Source organism: Sminthopsis crassicaudata, chromosome 6 (genome assembly GCF_048593235.1).
Source record: "Sminthopsis crassicaudata isolate SCR6 chromosome 6, ASM4859323v1, whole genome shotgun sequence".
NCBI lineage: Eukaryota > Metazoa > Chordata > Mammalia > Dasyuromorphia > Dasyuridae > Sminthopsis > Sminthopsis crassicaudata.
In genome coordinates, this window is record NC_133622.1 from 256,568,776 (window position 1) to 256,578,775 (window position 10,000).

Genomic DNA, 10,000 nt, shown 5'->3' on the forward strand with positions numbered 1-10,000 from the left:
AGAGGAAAATCAATAAGGTAACTACTGAGGAATCACTGGGAAAGAATGGCTTAGATGAGGCCAGGCTGGCTGGCTCGGGGCCAGGCCCTTCCCTCCAGCTCCGTGCAGCTCGCTGCAGACAATTCACTTCGGAGCTGGGAGGGAGCTGGCTTCTCGGGAGAAGGCCAGCTTTACCATGGAGGCCCCTCAAGTCTAACCCTACTATCCAGAGGTCTCCATGACATCCTGGCCAAAACCTCCCCATGGGGGGAAGGGCGGCCTCTTATGATTGGCTGCCCGGGTCTTTCAGACCACAGACACGGAGCTGTTCACTCTGCTCCGCCATCTTTCTTGCTGGGTGACTCTTTTCTGGGACTTCTACAGAGGAAGCCACTGAACCAAAGGACTTTCCTCCCCCTGCCCCCCAGTTTGCCAGACTCAGGGAAATGGGCCTGGGAGATGGGGTCTTTCTGTGATGTCTGTCCCCCCCACCTCGGGTACCCACTGAAGAGCTCCCCATGGTATCCAGGGTTCTAGCCATGGCCGTCTTGGAGCCAAGATGGCAGAGGGGATCATGGGGCCAGACAGCCCAACTTGGAAGCTGAGAGCCAGAGACAGAAACTCCAGCCCAAGGGGAACGTGTGATTTAGAACAGGCTGCTGGATGGGGACCCAGCTAAGCTGTGGGCCTAATGCCCTCCCCTCTCCCGGGGAGAAGGAAGTGCAGAGGGAGGAGATTATCCTTCCATGTGCCGGGGGGGCAGGAGGTGAGTCTGAATGAGAAAACATCCTGAGCGCGAGGGACGTGGGCCAGAGAGGGCAGGTAGGGGGCACTGGGCCCCTCTGGGCCGCACTGGGAGAGGGAGGGAGACTGCCTGTGGAGTGGGGGCAAGAAAGGTATGTGTGAGGTGTGCACACACACACACACACACACACACACACACACACACACAGGTTCTAGAGAAACAGGATGCGACCTTTGGGCTCCCAGATTACAAAGCTCTCCAAGTACAAAAGTCAACAAAACCCTTTCAGGAGCCCCGCTATCAGAGCCAGCGGGGAGCCTCCAGGGTGGAGGAACTGGGCTGAGCTCCTCATTCCCCACACTCAGGGACACAAACATGCTCTGGCCCCAGCTACATCCAGCCTCACATTCTGGGGCTGGAGGAGGCTGGCCTCTACAGGCTCCTCGGAGACCCAGGGGCCTGGCACGGCTCCCAAATGCCGGCTCCTGCTCAGGACAGGCCTCATCCTGGCATTCACTGTTCAGATGCCAGGCTACTCTGAAACCAGCCACGGGGCAATGGGGGGAGGGGCACCCCCAGACGTCTATCTTGGGGGAAATGAGGATCTTCCCCTATAATATTGAAAATCATAAATAACTAACATTGATACTGAGCTTACTATGTGCCAGGCAACATGCTAAGTCCTTTGTAATTATTGCCTCATTTGGTCCTCACAAGCCTGCCAAGGAAGGGCTCTTTTGATTCCCATTTTATTGATGAGGGCTCCACTATGGGAAGTCCACTGACAAACGTGAATTAGGCCCTGCCCTCAATGACTTCCAGTCCATTAGGGAAGGCAAGCTATACATGCACTGGTAAACCCAAACCAAGCCAGGGTACTTGGGGGGAGGGGCACCAGAAGCTGGGGAGGACCTGAACTGAGCTTGGAGTCGAGCGATGGATTCTGAGGGACCGAGGCAATGCCAGGTGCCTGGTCTGGAGGCTCTGGAGCACTCAGGGACGAAGCAATGCAAAGGCCATGAGGCTGGAGATGGAGAGAGAATGGCACATGTGAGGGACCCTCCAAATGCCGCTTCTTCACTGGGCTAGAAGGGGCCTGAAGGCCAAACTCCTGGGGGGGGGGGGGGGGCGCGCTCAATGAATGGCCTCCTCCTCCTCTCTCTTCTTAGCCACGGTCTGGCTTCTGACCTCAGTATTCAAATGAAGCTGCCCTCTCCAAAGTTAGAATTTCTTCAGAAGAAGAGGACAAGGTCCCCAATGTCCCCACCAATTGGGAGCGGCCCTTTTCATGGGACCAAGAAGAGGAAGCTGAGAGGACAGCCGTCCTCCGGGGGAAGGCCAAACAAGTTCTGGGTCTGGAACTTTATTTTGCTCTGAGAAATGGGGATGGGACAGTTTCAGAGAAACCTGGAGGGCTCAGAACTGATGCAAAGTGAGGTAGCAGAACCAGGAGAACATTGAACAGTAGCCACTACATTGCAGAGCAACGCTGCAAGACTTGGGAGCTCTGATCATCCCACTGGCGCCGAGCCCAGTGGACTCCTCCTGACAAGCATGCTGCCCACCTCCCAACCCGGGAGACGGCTTCCTCGGCGGACAGGGAAAAGCAGATTTTTTCAGACGAGGCCAATGTGGGAGGTTGTTTTCTTCACCTAAACATGTGTAGAAGAGGTTTTGTTTCTCTCGATTTCTCAGTGTGGGAAAGGAGGGTGGGGACAGAGAATTTGGAACTACAAATGTTTAAAAAATGGAATTAAAAAACAAAGTTGAGATCTTTCTTTCTTTCTTTCTTTCTTTCTTTCTTTCTTTCTTTCTTTTTTCTTTTTTTTTTTTTTTGGCTGAGGCAATTGGAGTTAAGTGACTTGCCCAGGGTCACAAGCTAGGAAGTGTTAAGTGTCTAAGACCAGATTTGAACTCAGGTCCTCCTGACTTCAGGGCTGGTGTTCTAGCCACTGCACCACCTAGCTGCCCCCCAAAGTTTTTTTAATTGCAAAATCCAATGACTTTTTCTTAGTCCTCATTCTCCTTGACCTCTCTGTAACCTTGAATACTGTCTAGATATCTAGGTATCTAGAATTGAGTATCCAATAAACATCTTAAGTGGCAGCTCGGTGGCAAAGTGAGTAGAGTGATGGCACTGGAGTCAGAAAAACTCATTTTCCTGAATTTAAATATGGCCTCAAACACTTCCTAGTTGTGTGACCCTGGGCAAGTCACTTACACTCCATTTACCTCAGTTTCCTCATCTGTAAAATGAGCTGGAGAAGGAAAGGACAAACCACACCAATATCTTTACCAAGAAAAACTCAAAAAGGGCCACAAAGAGTTCATGACTGAAAGACTGCACCACATCATGCTGACTTTCAGGTCCTACTGACCTCCCATGGCTGCTCTGTCTCACAGATTCTTAGAGCGAGACCCTCAGAGTGAGCCCAAATGGCCAGTGGAGCCCAATAGTACCCCTCCCTGACAGGGCATCCTGACCAGGGACTTTCCAGTCTCCTCTTGCTGGACCTTGGTCAGCAGCCCCAGACCGTTGGGTTGCTGAGAGCAGAGCTTTCTCCACGTTAAGGGCAGCCCGCCACGATCAGCCCAAGGCCTGTGCTAAAAGGTCTTGCCAGCAGAGATTCCCCATGGCCCCCTCCCCCATAGCCTCCCATCCAGGTATGGATTCATGCCAACAAAATGTGAAGACGAGACAGGTGAGGCAGCTGAGGCAGCTGAGCAGGCCTGGGCTTTCCAGCCTCTATCCCCAGTTGAAATAAGACACCTGGATGAAGCTGGCAGCCATGGAGCCCCTTAGCCCAGTTATGCTTGGTCAGCAGGAACTGCCCACCTGCTTGCTTGTACCAAGGGGGGCACCATTTAAGGGCATAGGTTTCTCCTCTACTCCATTAAAGTCATCCCTCAAAAAAGGCACCCTCAAGCAGCCTCTGGCAAGGAGAGAGAGCCTGGTTTCAGGGAATCTGGCACCCTGGATGAGGGGAACCCTGAAGCAGCAGCAGCAGAACCTTGGAGTCCAGAAGAAGGTTTGGATGGGGGGGCCCAGACCCGGGTGGAGGAGACAGCCCCCGGAGGATGACCTGTAACTGGGGGAGCAGGAGCAGGATGCTCCTTAGTGTCTGCAGGAAAAGAGCTTAGGAAAGCCCTTGGTCCAACCAAGAATGTGGGAACCCAAGAGGCTCAGCATTCCCGGGTGAAAGCGGAAATCCGTGGATCCTGCAGAGAATCCGTGTGCCCTGACATGCTCCGGGGCAGCCTGGCTTGGCCATCTGGAACCGCCCATTGTGAACCTTTGACAAGAGCAGAGCCCGCCAGCACCCCTCCCTTGATGGATGCTCAGAGGAAGGCCCTGGTCTCCAGGCCCACAGTTCCCAAGAAGGACCAGGCTGCGGACTCCAGGGATTCGAGAAATGGCCTCCAAGGCAGCTCCCGCCCGCTGGGTCTTCCCCTCTGCTGCTCTTCCCAGACTGGCTTTCCCAGGAGCAGGGAGCAAGGGAGCAGCAGCCTCCCTTGTGCAAAAAGTCTGCTCTGAGCGAAGTGAAGGAACACGCTGGTCTGTCCCACAGGGCATCTCCCCATTTCACGGGCACAATCCGCCACCTCTGGTGCCGGAGGAAGGTCCCTGCGTCCCGGCTGGTCCCTGCACTGGGTTCTCAGTGACATGGGATGGACACAAATGCCTCTGCTTCCCTCCCCCCTTCACTGAGAAGCATTTCACAGGACTTTGCCCAAGTTCTCCTGCATTTATCATGTTCATTGTTTCTTGAAGCTCAGTCATATTCCACTGCCCCCCATACAGGGGGTTCCTCTCCTGAGGGGGAGCTCCACCAGCACCAGGCCAATCTCTTAGGCTCTAAGAGGGCAGGGGTTTGGGGGGCAGCACCTGCCGTAGGGAAGGACCTAACCATAGGGAGTCAAAAAAAAAATGAATGGGTAAGGAGGCAAGATGGCCCCAGGGCCCCCAAAGGGCTTGGAAGGTCCCCCCACAGTGTTGGGGGGAAAGAGAGGAAGAAGCAGGACAGAGATCCAGGAGACCCCCTGGAGCTCCAGAGGGTAAGGAGAATTGGTGTTCAGAGGACGGCAGAGCCCCCCAACATCCTGTTATTATCCCCTTTATCCAGCTCAAAGCTTCTTAAACTGAGGGTCACAAGCCTATAGGGGGTCCCCCAATTGAGTGTGTGAGTGTTGTGAGAAATTTGGCAACCATTAAAGGTAGCAGAGGTTCTCCAAGATTTCATTCTTGAAAGGAGCACGTCCACCTCATTCGCCGTCTCTAATAAATACTAAAATCATATGTATACCAGAGTCGTTTTCAAACACCTTGCTTATGATTTGTCATGAGTAAACATTTGATTTGTAGACCGACGTTCCCGCGATCGGGTAGCAGCTCTCAGGAGAGGAGAGCTTGCGAGGGGGTAACCTTAGAGAAGCCCTGCTCCCCACAGCGGGTCCCGTTGAACAAGATCCCTCCAAAGAGTTTTGGCTTGTACGGGTCCCATTTATAAAAGAAATTTGAACTTGCAGACCTTCTGAAAGGGTTTCAGATACTCCCAGAATTCTCTGGGCCACACTGAGAACCACTGTTCTAAATGAGGAAACCGAGGTTCACCAAGAGGACAGAACTTGCTTAGGGTCAGGCAGTTAAGTACAAGTCAGAATTTGAACCCAGAACTCTTCTGACTGCAAGTGCCCAGTGATGTAGAAAGTAAGAGTCCTGGGCCAGCAGGAGGCAGGATTGGCCAGGAGAGAGCCTGGGGAACCTAGTGTCCTCGGGGATAGATCAATAAAGTGCCAGGGAAAGGAGGGGGGCTCCTCACTGCTGGGGGTGGGCTGGCGGCCTCTCTCCCTGAGGACTGAGCCTGGGTTCAAATGCAGGATGACTCTTCCCGGATGCCCTTCTGTGCCTCAGCTTCCTCCTCTCAGAGGAGGGCCTTATGCCAGCTGCTCTCCGGACCCAGCACAGATCAGAAGCCTCTTCCCCTGCGCTGTGCATGTGCCTGGGGTTGGAGGGAGGGGGAGGGGGAGAACAGGAGGGAGAAGCCCACCCCTCAAAGCCCCCCTGGCCCCCTGCCTGACATCTCTCCTCTGAGCCTTGGATCTGAAGCTGCCAGCTGGCTGCCTGACCCCTGCACCATCGTTCCTGAACATCCCTCGTGGGCCACCCTGGGTCCCTCCCCATCTTGCAGCCTAACAGCCACCCCCAGTTCTGGAGCAGGAGGTGCCTCCCAATCGCCAGCCTCCTTTGGGCAGCCCCGGGCCGGGGGACAGGGTGGGGAGCCCCTTCCTTGGACCAGGAGCCCCTTACACTGGGCCAGACCAGTGGACCCACCTCCCATTTCTGTCCCTTGGGCAGCCCCGGGTCCGGGGACAGGGTGGGGTGCCCCTTGCTCCCTCAGCCAAGACTTAATGGGCTCCCAATCACCTGCCTCTATTTGCTTTTCTTCCACATCCGTTTATGCCAGAATTGAGCAGTCAGCTTCGCCAGCAGGGTCAGGGACTGGGGCGGGTGGAAACCCGAGTGGCGCTCAGGTCTGGGAAGTACAAAGGAACCCACAGCCCTCCCCGGGCACTCCCCTGGGGGAGGAAGAGGAGGAAGGAGGAGAGAAAAGGGGAAGGAGGGGGAAGGGAGAGGGAGGAAGGGGAAGAAGGGGAGGAAGGAGGAAAGGGGGAAGGAGGGGGAAGGGAGAGGGGAGAAGGGGAAGAAGGGGAGGAAGGAGGAGAGAAAGGGGGAAGGAGGGGGAAGGGAGAGGGGAGAAGGGGAAGAAGGGGAGGAAGGAGGAAAGGGGGAAGGAGGGGGAAGGGAGAGGGAGGAAGGGGAAGAAGGGGAGGAAGGAGGAGAGAAAGGGGGAAGGAGGGGGAAGGGAGGGGGGAGAAGGGGAAGAAGGGGAGGAAGGAGGAAAGGGGGAAGGAGGGGGAAGGGAGAGGGAGGAAGGGGAAGAAGGGGGAGGGGAGGGAGAAGAGGCAGGAGGAAAGAAAAGGAGAAAGGAAAGGAGGAGGAAATGAATGGAAGGGAGAAGGGGGAAAGAAGGGACGAGGAGGAATGAGGGAAGGAGGTAGGAAAGGAAAGGTCCTGTTCTCAGCCCCCCCCAGCACCCCAGCTCTGGGTCCCCAGAGAATTCTTCCCTTCCCACATTCCCAGACTTGGTCCCAGACTGGGGGTGGGGGGAGAAGGGCCCGGCACTGCGGCCAGTGTTAGCGAGGACTGCAAGACAATGGTCACTCAGTCAATCAGTCAACAACTGAGCTCCGTTCCAGGGCCGGATAATCGCCCCATTGTTTGGCCCAGAGGAGCTGAGCTGGAATAGTCTGCTGACCCAAACAGCTGATAACCTCTGGTCTAGCTGTTGAGGCTTCAGGATGTGTCCACACTCACACTCACACTCACACACACACACTCATAATCACACACTAACACAGACTCATACACACACACATACACATGCACTTGCACATGAGCGCGCACGCACACACACACACACACACACACATACACACACTCATACACACACACATACACATGCACTTGCACATGCGCACGCGCGCACACACACACACACACACACACACATACACACACACACACCTTGTTTGAACGGCTCTTTTCCTAAAGCCTCACTGAAACCAAGCCTGGAGCTGAGCTGTGAGCAGGACTGGGGGGGGGGGGGGGGGGGAGACTAACCCCAGGGTGATCAAATCAGGGTCCAAGGGACTTGGGAATCACAGAAAGGCTGTTGGCCGCTCCAGCCCAAGGACCCCCTGCTGAGGCTCTTCCAGCCTCACTCCCAGACCTGGGTGGGGGAGGCCCCTCCTCAGCCTCCACTTGGCTCCACCCCGGGAACCAGACTCTCCTCAGTCCCCCACAAGAGAGCCCTTCAGATCCTCCCGTGAGGCTCGTGCTGCCCCAGGCTCCTCTTCTCCAGGTCTCAATTTCTTCAACCAATCGTCCGGAGGCCTGGCCCAGACTCCCGTCCTGCCTCATCCCAGTGGGTCACGTTGTTCTGGACACCCTCCAGCTTGTCAATGCCTTCCTTAAGTCACCGTGCCCAGTATTCAGCAGATGAAGGCAAAGAAGATGAGGAAAGATGTTCTCATTAGCCCCATTTTACAGTTGAGAAAACTGAGGCAAATTGAGATTTATCAAAATTGCCCAGAATTGGGGGACTCACTAGAAAGTGAGTCTGGATTTGAACTTCTGATTCCTGGTCCCTGCTCTGTGCACTTGGATGCCCCCTAGCTGCCAGGGATCTCTGCTCATAGGTCCGAGTGCTGATCTCCTCAGGATGGGCCAGCCCACCTTTTGCCCAGCCCTGCAGCCCCTCCGCCCCTGCCCAGCCCTGCAGCCCCTCCGCCCCTGCCCAGCCCTGCAGCCCCCCCGCCCCTGCCCAGCCCTGCAGCCTCCCACTCCCACTTGCCTTCCTTTCTCCCCCCCCTGACAGTGGGCAGGCAAGGTTAGGGCCCCCTCAGCTGACACACGCCAGAGAAAGTCTTGAGAGTGTCCACTTCCTCAGTGAGAGGTCACTCCTTTCCCCGCCCCATTTGTCAGGGGCTTCCTGGTCGTTGGCTGAGCTCCCGGACCCAGGGGGACTCGGGGCTGGGCACCTGCTGACCTGTACCCGGTGCCTTCTCCTAGGATGCCTGAACCTGGGTGGGGGACGCAGTCAAAAGGAGCCACAGCTAGGAAGGAAGGGCCCCTCTGCTGGGGCCCGCCGCCGCCTCTAGAGGAGGCCCTCTGAGCTCCCCTGAGTGGCCAAGGCCAGAGACAGCCTTTATTCCCCCTCAGGACCTGGCTGAGAAAACTGCCAAGCGTGCCCAGATCCTGCCGCCCCCAGTGCCCGGTGAGGGGGCCCAGCCCCAAGACTGTGCCCACAGAAATCACAGTCTGTTCCATTCCCTGGGGCAATTGTTCTCTGGGTCTCTGCCTTTGATCGTCGGGAGCCACAAAGAGTTATTAGCACTGGGGGGACAATGGGAGCTGGGCCACCTCTGAGGTCAGGGATGACTGTGCCCTGACTCAGCAGGAAGGCTGGGGACAGCAGAGGGCAGAGGAGGGGCCCGGAAGGGGCTCCGCCGTCCGACCCCCTGAGCGGCAAGGCCCGTGGCCTGTCCCCCCTTCGCCCCACTCAGCAGCAAACACCGGCTGTCAATTCCAGATTCTCAGGAGTGCAAGGAGCCACGGAGGGAGTCACCCCTGACAGGGAGGGAGCCCCCCACACGAGGAGGAGGAGGGCCAGCAGCAGCACTTAGCAGGTTTCCTTTGCATCCAGCCTCAGGCTGCCTCCCTTCTCTGGAGCTTATCCCGGCCCTCCCCATCACTGGGGATCTGCCCTCCGGGCCAGAGGAGATGGATCCGTCCTTCTGGGAAGGCTTCCGGCAAAGCACCACTACTCAGAGGAGGCCGAATGCACCCATATCCCAGCCCACACCCTCTCTCAGGGCCCTGCTTCAGAAGCCCAAAGGAAGGGCCCAGGGTCAACCCAGGCGGAGTCATGGCTAAGATGGCCGTGGGCTTCCCCCTGGATATACTGCTGTCCACTGGGAAGGCAAAGTCGGCCTCCCCTGCTAGGAAGCTCAGCAGGGCCCCGGGTCTCTTCTCCACAGGTTCAGACCTCCCAAGATCTAGAGAGCAGCTGTCTAGAACTGCCACTCGGGGCTCCTTGCTAGAGCTGCCTCCAGAAGGATTCTGGCTGCCTATGTCTGTGAGGAGTCAGACGAGGCAGGGCAGGGGAGCAGAGGCCAGCCTTGTGAAGGGGACTGGACTCCTCCAAGGACTCTCCTAGCAGCATTTGCCCGAATGTGCCCCTTGATGCCAGCCTACTCTTGGCTCTGGTTCCATGTGTGGTTCTGCGCCCTGCCCTCTGGTTCCGTGTGTGGTTCTCACTCAGGCTTCACCTGTGGCACATGCCCAGCTGTAGACGCTCCCCCCCCCCCCCCCAGCCTCTGGAACAGGAGTGGTCTGCAAACAGTGCTCCCAGACACCCAGCCCCAGCTGGAGCGCAAATCCCTTTCAACCTTTCAAGTAACGTCAGTGAACCAGGAAAAAGGCCCCAGCTGAGATTTCAGCCACTAAGTCAATGTGGAAATAATGTGTTGAACTTCATCAATGAACCCCCCTGTTGGCTGAGGATCAGAATCAGGCGAGGCAGTTATCTTTATGGCCCTCTCTGTGTGCACAGCTCGGCCGCAAAGGCTGCACTGCCCAGCTCCCCCGCCCCAGTCACGGTCTGTCTCTGAGCTCAGGAGCCTTGTGGGCTCAGTGACCTCTGCCGAGGTCAG